At 43.6% G+C, this 12,179-nt stretch overlaps 1 protein-coding gene across 1 annotated transcript in view; it reads left to right on the top strand.

The window, feature by feature from the left end:
• Positions 1-1,456: 1,456 nt before the first annotated feature.
• LOC126159319 (sialin-like) overlaps positions 1,457-12,179 on the top strand; it is a 196,829-nt gene continuing 186,106 nt past the window's right edge. Inside the window, exon 1 of the mRNA XM_049916507.1 lies at positions 1,457-1,519. The gene's annotated coding sequence lies outside the window, so the exon portion shown is untranslated. The remainder of the gene's footprint in view (positions 1,520-12,179) is intronic.

The raw sequence follows: 12,179 nt of genomic DNA, 5'->3' as shown, positions 1-12,179 counted from the left end.
TTTTTTTTTTTTTTTGTAACCACATGTCAGTTCTAATATAATATATTTGTCCAATGAATACCAGTTTATCATCTGCATTTCTTCTTGGTGTAGCAATTTTAATGGCCAGTCGTGTAGTACGGTCTGCTCTGAAGTACCAAAAAATTATGTCTATAATGAAACCACTGGTGTTCGGATTACTCTACGCTTTGTTAATTTTATGTCTACCCACTCGCCTAATATGGCGTGCCTAGGAAGTTGTTCTCTCGGATCGCTGGACAACAATTCAAGCAAATCATATTAATGGAGTTTATTACAGTAAGTTAAATTGACAGCACTTAACTTTGAGTATTCACAAAGGTATGTCGCAAGCAAATGGCGACATGCAAATAATCACCGTCCTCCAGTATATACAATTTGAATGCAAGTCAAACAACACAGTTCATAAGTCAGTGCTGCAGCGTTTGTATGACGGCTCGTCTTCCATTCCGGCCGCGACTAGGCGGCGCGGCGCTTATATTCTGTTCGTGTAGAGGCCGTCCTGCCTTGGTGTCGCCCCAGACAGGGGTTCGTCAGAGTGCTTTTGGCTGACGTCGTCTCACAGCCCTCTCTGCTCTTCCGTTCTTGATCGTCGCGTCGCCGTTTGTCGTTACGCCGGAACAGTTAATGTTATTTATCGCTCTCTGATACTACTTATTTGTTAACCCTCTATGGACAGAATTATTAAGCAATAAAGAAAAAAATAAAAATGCTGCATTTGAATTACTTATGAGTCACAATATACATAATTTCGCTAAAAATTACGTTTGAGTCACGTTTATACGAGGGTGAGTCAAATGAAAACCTTAAATTTGTAATAACAAATCTAAATTTCGCGCCGTTATCCTGTAAGTTGGCAAGCATGCTACAAACAGCGTGCAGGATGCCCTGTAGGTGGCAGCATTACAGGTGCACACATACCGTCGCTGTATTAGTATAAAGATGGTCGCCCCACTTGCGACTTGCACCAGGGAAGAACAGCGTTCTGTTATTCGGTTTTTGCATAGTGAAGGTGTGAAACCTATTGAAGTTCATCGACGAATAATGGTTCAGTACGGTGATGCATGTTTGTCACAGCAGCAAGTGTACGAATGGAGTAGGAAGTTCGCAAATGGTGTGAGTTCAGTGGAAGATGCTCCTCGTCCAGGTCAGGCAGAACGAGTTATGACTGCACAGAACACTGCAGTAGTTGAAGCCATAGTGAAGGAAAACCGACGAGTGACACTTGTAAGTAGGCTGTTTATGTTTTCTTATTGGCAACGTTACGTAGCGCTCTGTATGAAAATCACTGGCTGTGCTGTGTGCAGTCTGTGGCTAGTTTGCATTGTTGTCTGCCATTGTAGTGTTGGGCAGCTGGATGTGAACAGCGCGTAGCGTTGCACATTTGGAGGTGAGCCGCAAGCAGTTGTGGATGTGGGGAGAGAAATGGCGGAGTTTTGAAATTTGTAAGACTGGATGTCATGAACTGCTATGTATATTATGATTTTTCAACACTATTAAGGTAAATACATTGTTTGTTCTCTATCAAAATCTTTCATTTGCTAACTATGCCTATCAGTAGTTAGTGCCTTCAGTAGTTTGAATCTTTTATTTAGCTGGCAGTAGTGGCGCTCGCTGTATTGCAGTAGTTCGAGTAACCAAGATTTTTGTGAGGTAAGTGATTTGTGAAACGTATAGGTTAATGTTAGTCAGGGCCATTCTTTTGTAGGGATTTTTGAAAGTCAGATTGCGTTGCGCTAAAAATATTGTGTGTCAGTTTAGTGTTGATCACAATAGGTAAAGAGCGAAATGTCTGAGTGCGTTCAGTTCTGCTCAGCTGTTTGAAAAGCAAATAATGTAAGAGGTTTATCAGCACAGTAATTCATAAATTTTTCTAAGGGGACGTTTCACACTGACTGACATTGCAGCATGTTTACAGAACGGTCATGCGTCAGCACACCACATTGTGCATGATGTGCTCCAGTTTCACAAAGTGTCTGCAAGATGGGTGCCACGGCAACTGACTCCTGAAATGAGAGAACGACGTGTTGATGCTTGTGAAGAACTTCTTTGGCGCTTTGAACGAGAATGTGATGGCTTCCTTGCAAAAATCGTTATTGGGGACGAAACCTGGGTTCACTTCCACCAACCAGAAACGAACAGAGCGAGCAAGGAATGACGCCATTCCTCATCCCCAAAACCAAAGAAGTTTCGAACAGAACCATCAGCAGGTAAGGTTATGTTGACTCTCTTTTGGGACGAAAAAGGCGTCATTTTGGAGCATTACATGCCTAGAGGGACCACTGTCACCAGCACATCATAAAAGATCTCCTAAAAATCATCTGCGGTCTGTAATCAAATCAAAGCGATGTGGATTGCTGTCAGCAGGTGTCCTTTTGCAACAAGACAATGCAAGACCCCACACTGCCCGTACGACAGTTGCAACAATCACAGACCTGCATTCTGAGTGTCTTCCTCATCCACCATACTCACCAGATCTTGCCCCCAGAGATTTTCATATGTTTGGACCACTCAAAGACGCAATGGAAGGAAAGAAGTTCCGTTCTGATGAAGAGGTACGCCACGCGGTGCATGAGTGGTTGCGCGAACTACCAAAAGAATTTTTTTCTAAAGGAATTTACGCACTTTGTAAGCGGTGGAGGACTTGCATTGAGCGTGGGGGAGATAATGTTGAAAAGTGATACAGCTTTGTACCACTTCTGAACAATAAGTAATATTTAAAAAAATATGTAAGGTTTTCATTTGACTCACCCTCGTATAACATTTTTTGTATCGTTACATGTTTGTAAGAATTTAAGCATAAAGATAAATTAAATATTGGCTCCTCAGTAATTAGAGACACACCTTTCTGGAATATGAAAATACTTAAGAAAATGACTTTTGATCTGAACAGTCCCTATTCTTTGTGAATATCCAGAAAACAGTTCTTCTTTTGCTCGACGTTAACAACTTAGCTCTGGACGTTACAGAAAAAGTCTCCACGTTGATTTGTTTAGAAGATCACCAGCGCATAATCCGTTTCGAAGAACGCTTCAGTACAAACCCAGAGATAGAAGCTACAACCTTAGCATCTTCAGGAATCATGATCATCATCATCAATATGACTATTTCTGTAGCATTTCCCCCCAAATGTTACATTGTATACCAAATATAGGACCTATTGTAACGCAATTGTGAAAAATGAGCGTTCCAAGTAAACAACTGACGAATGCCTGGACAGATCTAAGAGACTCTCAGAATAAATAAATAAAAAATAATAGTAAGAAACATTAAGCAGAATACAGTAACTGAAGAGGAGCAGAAACGCGCAAGAAATCGAAGTAATTTAATCCGAGTATCGGATGCCATTTAGCCTTCGACGAACGTCAGAGATGTTATCAGAGCGAAAGTAGGTGAACAAGAACAAAAGCATTGGCCGCCACCTGATTATTGAGAAGAGGTACTCCAGTCTTAAGACGACGTTCGTCAAGGCCTGTCCCTCAGCACAAGAAACTTTCTTGCCGATTTGTTACCGATATTGAAAGGATATGACGGCGACTAGCATTTAGAGTATAACTTTTAGACCCAAGCCCCTACAACACAAACTTTAACTTTGGTACTTCCTACGATCGACAGAATAGTGCTACGAGTATTCCATTTAGTCGCTAAGTGGCTCGTATTAATCACATCCGGCACGATAGTTCGCTACAGTTTCTATCGCTTATAAGACATTACGATATATTTCCTTCCTCATCCCTGACGAATGCGAGCTTGTAATGACTTCATCGTAGATAGAACGTTAAACTCTGGACTCCCGTTCGAACATGTCTAATGAAAGTTAGTCATTTATGAATAGCATTTAACGCCGCGTCAAGGATGTGATCATTACAACAGAGCATAAATACGGAGTACATAAAGAAGGGCAAGGAAATTTGCCGTTTCCTTATCAAAGGAACCATCCCAGCGTTCATGTCATGTCGTTTAGGAAAGTCACGGAAAACCGAAATCAGGATACCCAGAATGAGATTTGAATGCCGTTCCTCCTGAATGTCAGTTCAGTATCTTAACCAGAAAGCTACCTCGCTCGACACGATTGTTCGTGTAGCTGTGTAGAGATCATTTAAATGAGTCATATTATTTTATGATCATAAACCTCGATCTTTTCAGACAGATCTTTTCCTAGACAGACTTCCAAAACCTAAAGACGAGACCTCTTCATAAGAAAGCAGACACCACTCACGGATTATGCCTGTTCCGACAAATCGACTGCTACCTAAAAGACTGTACAAGGGTCGATCTATGATCGTGGGACATGTGATCAGCATACTGACAATCCCTCCTTCCGTTATTGCCACTACATGAATCCTGATGATACCGCTGCTTCTTTATTCAAACGGCTCCTCATTTGGCCTCACAAGGGCTGGGTGGAGCCCGTACCAGATCTCCTTACCATCAGCATCATCATCATCATCATTTAAGACTGCTTATGCCTTTCAGCGTTCAGTCTGGAGCATAGTCCCCCTTATAAAATTCCTCCATGATTCCCTATTCAGTGCTAACATTGGTGCCTCTTCTGATGTTAAGCCTATTACTTCAAAATCATTCTTAATCGAATCCACGTACCTTCTCCTTGGTCTACCCCGACTCCTCCTACCTTCTACTGCTGAAGCCATGAGTCTCTTGGGTAACCTTGCTTCTCCCATGCGTGTAACATGATCCCACCATCTAAGCCTGTTCGCCCTGACTGCTACATCTATAGAGTTCATTCCCAGTTTTTCTTTGATTTCCTCATTTTGGACACCCCCCTTCCATTGTTCCCATCTATTAGTACCTGCAATCATCCTAGCTACTTTCATATCCGTAACCTCAACCTTATTGATAAGGTAACCTGAGTCCACCCAGCTTTCGCTCCCATACAACAAAGTTGGTCGAAAGATTGAACGGTGCACAGATAACTTAGTCTTGGTACTGACTTCATTCTTGCAGAATAGATTAGATCGTAGCTGAGCGCACACTGCATTAGCTTTGGTACACCTCGCTTCCAGTTCTTTCACTATGTTGACATCATGTGAGAATGTGCATCCTAAGTACTTGAAACCGTCCACCTGTTCTAACTTTGTTCCTCCTATTTGGCACTCAATCCGTTTATATCTATTTCCCACTGACATTACTTTCGTTTTGGAGATGCTAATCTTCATACCGTAGTCCTTACATTTCTGATCTAGCTCTGAAATATTACTTCTCCTTACCACAGAAAAAAAAATCTGATGCACTGGAAATCGGACATGGATCCTTCTGCACCGACGTCAAGGGCGCTACCCATTTTTCTTATCTTTTTCGTCGTGGTCTTTGCTCTTTGGAGGGATCGATTCTGTGCCGACGTCACATGACGTCTCCCAAACTTTATCGATGAAAACTTCATTCAGTTTTTTATTATTATTATTGCAAAGGGTGGCCTGCAGCGAGGAGAAATTCGTATAACGACTTTCGATGACACGAACTTGATTCACCGCCAGGTCACTTGGAGCGCTGCAAGTTTGTCAGTCCTTTATCATCTCGTTTGCTTATTGGGTGATTTTATGTCTTACCCATTTGCTTTCGTTTCGTAGTAAACAAAAGCTGGTTTTGTCGCTTTGTGTTCATTATGATAACTTCTTGTGTTTATGGCACTCTTTGAATTGCACTGTGCCGGCCACTGTGGCCGAGCGGTTCTAGGCGCTTCAGTCCGGAACCGCGTTGCTGCTACGGTCGCAGGTTCGTATCCTGCCTCGGGCATGGATGTGTGTGATGTCCTTAGGTTAGTTAGGTTTAAGTAGTTCTAAGTCTAGAGGACTGATGACCTCAGATTTTAAGTCCCATAGTGCTTAGAGCCATTTGAACCACTTGAATTTCACTGTAAAAGTATGTTTCTCGTAATCTGCTTCATCTTTGCTCGTATCCGTAATATTGGGCGGAGTAAATGACTCCACATTTGTTTTTTCATATAAAACACAAGCTAATTTTGTAGCATGGTGTTCTGTGTACACACGATATTTGTTACCACTTACGAATTCGCGTATGAATTGCTTGATTTAAATGCGTTGTAACTGTATTGCTCGCATTCCACTTTATTTTTGTTCGCATCCGTTTTTCGTACGTTCTCACATTTAATGGAGGCCTCCTTGCTAGCAGCTGTTGGCAGAATTCATATTTAACCTTACTACTCCTTGTAATGTAATGTGCATGTAATTCTGCTTTGAATGGTGCGGCAAGCAATTCAAAGCAGAATTACACATTAATTCTGTGACAAGATGTAATAAGGTTGGATAGCAATTCTGCTAGAAGCTGCTAACATGGAGTTCTCCTTTAAATGTGAGAACCTATAAAAAGCAGATAAGGTTGATGCATAAGTTCGTAGTGTGTTTGCATAAGTTTAATAAAGAGACTTTAGTTATCAATGATATATTCTCCTTCACTATTCATAACAGTCTACCAATGTTGGGATAACTTTTTGAGTCTACGACTGTAGAAATAAGGTGGTTTTGAGTTGAATAACTCGTCGACCCGTTTTGGGAGCACATTTTCATACAGAAAAGAAGTTCCTTGAAGGTTGTTGTTCCATACTGAGCGAAAAAAATTGAAAATCTGAGAGGGCAATATCAGGTGAACAAGGTGGTTGCGGAACGACTTCCCAATCCAACTCCTGTATAGTGTTTCTGGTCAGTCTAAAAGAATGAGGGCGGGCGATGTTGTGCAGCAACATCACTTCACGCCGTCTTCCTGGTCGTTCTTCTTGGACGGCGTCTGCGAGACGTCTCACTCGTTGACAATAAATGTCGGCAGTGATGGTTACACGTCGGGGAAGCAATTCCTAGTTCACCACACCGTCGATGCTCCACCAGACATCTAACATTATCTTTTGTGGATAAGCGCACGCCTTTGTGCGGATAGTTGCTGCTTTGTTTGGGCTCAACCATTCCTTTCTTTTCCTTACGTAGCATAAAGATACAATTTGTCGCCACCACTAACGATAATGGACAGGAATGGTGGGTGTTACTCATTGATGGGAGCAAGCCGACACGCACTTATCACCACCCGCTGATTTTTGTGATTTTGGCTTAGAGCACATGGTCCCCATACACATGAGTTAGTTAGTTAGTTAGTTACTTGGTTGCGTGTTCCATTGATCAATCGCACGGTACGGTAGCCGCTATGATGTGGAACGTGTCAAGTGCACAAGAAATGCACGTATATATATATATATATATATATATATATATATATATATATCCTACAGTGTTAATGATTAATATTTCTATCATTTACCAAATAATGGCTCTGAGCACTATGCGACTTAACTTCTCAGGTCATCAGTCGCCCTAGAACTTAGAATTAATTAAACCTAACAAACCTAAGGACATCACACACATCCATGCCCGAGGCAGGATTCGAAGCTGCGACCGTAGCGGTCGCTCGGCTACAGACTGTAGCACCTAGAACCGCCTGGCCACTCCGGCCGGCTATTATTTACCTCATTCCCTTAAATGGCACAACATGCATATACTATACAGGGTGGTCCATTGATAGTGACCGGGCCAAATATCTCATGAAATAAACATCAAACGAAAAAACTACAAAGAACGAAACTAGTCTAGCTTGAAGGGGGAATCCAGATGGCGCTATGGTTGGCCCGCTGTATGGCGCTGCCACAGGTCAAACGGATATCAACTGCGTTTTTTAAAATAGGAACCCCCATTTTCATTACATATTCGTGTAGTACGTAAAGAAATGTGAATGTTTTAGTTGGACCACTTTTTTCGCTTTGTGATAGATGGCGCTGTAACAGTCACAAACGTATAAGTACGTGGTATCACGTAACATTCCACCAGTGCGGACGGTATTTGCTTCGTGATACATTACCCGTGTTAAAATGGACCATTTACCAATTGCGGGAAAGGTCGATATCGTGTTGATGTGTGGCTATTGTGATCAAAATGCCAAACTGGCGTGTGCTATGTATCCTGGATCCGGTATCCGGTATCCTGGACATCATCCAAATGTCCGGACTGTTCGCCGGATAGTTACGTTATTTAAGGAAACAGGAAGTGTTCAGCCACATGTGAAACGTCAATCACGCCCTGCAACAAATGATGATGCCCAAGTAGGTGTTTTAGCTGCTGTCGCGGCTAATTCGCACATCAGTAGCAGAAAATTTGCCCGAGAATCGGGAATCTCAAAAACGTCGGTGTTGAGAATGCTACATCAACTTCGATTGCACACGTACCATATATCTATGCACCAGGAATTGCATGGCGACGACTTTGAACGTAGTGTACAGTTCTGCCACTGGGCACAAGAGAAATTACAGGCGATGACAGGTTTTTTGCACGCGTTCTATTGAGCGACGAAGCATCATCCACCAACAGCGGTAACGTAAACCTGCAACGGAAAATCCACGATGGCTGCAACAAATGGAACATCGGCGACCTTGGCGGGTTAATGTATGGTGCGCCATTATGGGAGGAAGGATAATTGGCCCCAATTTTATCGAAGGCAATCTAAATGGTGCAATGTATGCTAATTTCCTACGTAATGTTCTACCGATGTTACTACAAGATGTTTCACAAGATGACAGAATGGCGATGTACTTCCAACATGATTGATGTCCTACACATAGCTTGCGCGCGGTTGAAGCGGTATTGAATAGCATATTTCATGACAGGTGGATTGATCGTCGAAGCACCATACCGTGGCCCGTACATTCACCGCATCTGACGTACCCGGATTTCTTTCTGTGGGGAAAGTTGAAGGATATTTGTTATCGTGATCCACCGACAACGCCTGACAACATGCGTCAGCGCATTGCCAATGCATGTGCGAACATTACGGAAGGCGAACTACTCGCTGTTGAGAGGAATGTCGCTACACGTATTGCCAAATTCATTGAGGTTGACGGACATAATTTTGAGCATTTATTGCATTAATGTGGTATTTACAGGTAATCACGCTGTAACAACATGCGTTCTCAGAAATGATAAGTTCACAAAGGTACATGTATCACATTAGAACAACCGAAATGAAATGTTCAAACGTACCTACGTTCTGTATTTTCATTTAAAAATCTACCTGTTACCAACTGTTCGTCTAAAATTTTGAGCCATGTGTTTGTGTCTATCACAGAGTGAAAAAACATACAACATACTGGCACATACACGCCACAAGACTTACTTCAACGGTGTAGGGTCACATATCGACTCCATTTCTGCAATCTACAGCACTTCAAAGTGACAAGTGTGCTCTTTCAGGCGGGTGCCTAATATTTTGTCCAGTGATATTCCAGGCTACGGTACGAATGGACATTAACACGTAAAACCAGTGGTAGGAAACGTGAATGGAAGTATTAAATTTCTTGGAATGGCACTGGAAAAGTGCAGTAAACTTGTAAAGAAAACAGCGCACAGGGTGGTAGTGCGTCCTATTTTAGATTTCTGTTCCACCGTTCGGAGCCCTAACCATGCATGACAGAACGAATCGAACGAATTCTTAGACGCGCTACTACAAGGTCCAATCACATTAATAGCACCACCGCCTATGTTCGACGTCAACGTACAATAACCATTCGCAACCAGTGGCAGCACTACCAATAGGGCGTGTATGAGCGTGGCGTGGGGACGCGAAACCCGTCCAGTCGATGGCGTAATGCTGAAAAGGAGCGATTTATCTGATGTCCGAAGGAGCATTATCATTGTCTTTCGGGCCAATGGTGGAAGCATTTTCGAAACGGTTAACTTTGTAAACTGTTCGCGTGCTGCTGTAGTTAAAGTATACATTGCATGGCAAAATGACGCTGTCTATAACCGATGCCAAGGCAACTGTGGTGCACCACGGACCATACATGACTTGGGTGAACGATGGTTGCAGAAATACACTGAAGAGCCAAAGAAACTGGTACACCTGCCGAATATCGTGTAGGGTCCCTGTGAGCACGCAGAAGTGCCACAACACGACGTGGCATGGACTCGACTAATGTCTGAAGTGCCGGCCGATGTGGCCGAGCCAGCCGGGGTGGCCGAGCGGTTCTAGGCGCTACAGTCTAGAACCGCGCGACCGCTACGGTCGCAGGTTCGAATCCTGCCTCGGGAATGGATGTGTGTGGTGTCCTTAGGTTAGTTAGGTTTAAGTAGTTCTAAGTTCTAGGGGACTGATGACCTTAGAATTTAAGTCCCATACCGCTCAGAGCCATTTTTTTATGTGGCCGAGCGGTTCTAGGAGCTTCAGTCCGGAACCGCGCTGCTGCTACAGTCGCAGGTTCGAATCCTGCCTCGGCCATGGATGTGTGTGATGTTCTTAGGTTAGTTAGGTTTAAGTAGTTCTAAATCTAGGGGACTGATGACCTCAGATGTTAAGTCCCATAGTGCTCTGAGCCGTTTGAACCATCTGAATGTCTGAAGTAGTGCTGGAGGGAATTGACACCATTAATCCTGCAGGGCCGTCCATAAACCCGTAAGAAAACGAGGGGGTGGAGATCTCTTCTAAACAGCAGGGAGCAAGGCATCGGAGGTGAGAGTATCATCTGGAGTGCCCCAGGGAAGTGTGGTAGGTCCGCTGTTGTTTTCTATCTACATAAATGATCTTTTGGATAGGGTGGATAGCAATGTGCGGCTGTTTGCTGATGATGCTGTGGTGTACGCGAAGGTGTCGTCGTTGGGTGACTGTAGGAGGATACAAGATGACTTGGATAAGATTTGTGATTGGTGCAAATAATGGCAGCTAACTCTAAATATAGATAAATGTAAATTAATGCAGATGAATAGGAAAAAGAATCCTGTAATGTCTGAATACTCCATTAGTAGTGTAGCGCTTGACACAGTCACGACGATTAAATATTTGGGCGTAACATTGCAGAGCGATATGAAGTGGGACAAGCATGTAATGGCAGTTGTGGGGAAGGCGGATAGTCGTCTTCGGTTCATTGGTAGAATTTTGGGAAGATGTGGTTCATCTGTAAAGGAGACCGCTTATAAAACACTGATACGACCTATTCTTGAGTACTGCTCGAGCGTTTGGGATCCCTATCAGGTCGGATTGAGGGAGGCCATAGAAGCAATTCAGAGGTGGGCTGCTAGATTTGTTACTGGTAGGTTTGATCATCACGCGAGTGTTACGGAAATGCTTCAGGAACTCGGGGGGGAGTCTCTAGAGGAATAGAGGCGTTCTTTTCATGAATCGCAACTGAGGAAATTTAGAGAACAAGCATTTGAGGCTGACTGCAGTACAATTTTACTGCCGCCAACTTACATTTCGCAGAAAGACCACAAAGATAAGATAGATTAGGGCTCGTACAGAGGCATATAGGCAGTCATTTTTCCCTCGTTCTGTTTAGGAGTGGAACAGGGAGAGAAGATGCTAGTTGTGGTACGATGTACCCTCCGCCACGCACAGTATGGTGGATTGCGGAGTATGTATGTAGATGTAGATGTAGATGTAGAGATACGTTCAATAACGTTCATGTCTGGGGTGTTTGGTGGCCAGCGGAAGTGTTTAAACTCAGAGGAGTGTTCTACCATCCATTCTGTAGCAATTCTGGACTTGTGGGGTTCGCATTATCCTGCTGGAATTGCACACGTCCGTCGGGAAGCACAGTGAATGCAGGTGATCAGACGAATGCTTACGTATGTGTCACCTGCCAGAGTCGTATCTAGAAGTATCGAGGATCCCATATCATTCCAACTGCACACGCCCCACACCATTACAGATCCTTCACCAGCTTGTACAGTCCCCTACTGATATGCAGGGTCCATGGATTAATGAGGTTGCCTCCATCCGCTCGATACAATTTGATACGAGACTCGTCAGACCAGGCAACATGTTTCCAGATATCAACAGTCCACTGTCGGTGTTGACGGGCCCAGGCGAGGCGTAAAGCTTATGTGTCAAGCAGCCATAATGAGTTCACGAGGGCGCCTTCAGCTCCGAAAGCCCTTGTCGATGATGTTTCGTTGAATGGTTCGCACGCTGACATTTGTTAATGGCCCAGCATTGAGATCTGCAGCAATTTGCAGAAGGGCTGCACTTCTCTCACATTGAACGATTCTCTTCAGTCGTCGTTGGTCCCGTTCTTGCAGGATCTTTTTCCAGCCGCAGCGATGTCGGAGATTTGATGTTTTACCGGATTCCTGATACGGTACACTCGTGAAATGGTC

The sequence above is a fragment of the Schistocerca cancellata genome, chromosome 2 (genome assembly GCF_023864275.1).
Source record: "Schistocerca cancellata isolate TAMUIC-IGC-003103 chromosome 2, iqSchCanc2.1, whole genome shotgun sequence".
NCBI classification, from domain to species: domain Eukaryota; kingdom Metazoa; phylum Arthropoda; class Insecta; order Orthoptera; family Acrididae; genus Schistocerca; species Schistocerca cancellata.
This window is presented reverse-complemented; position numbering and strand designations above follow the sequence as displayed.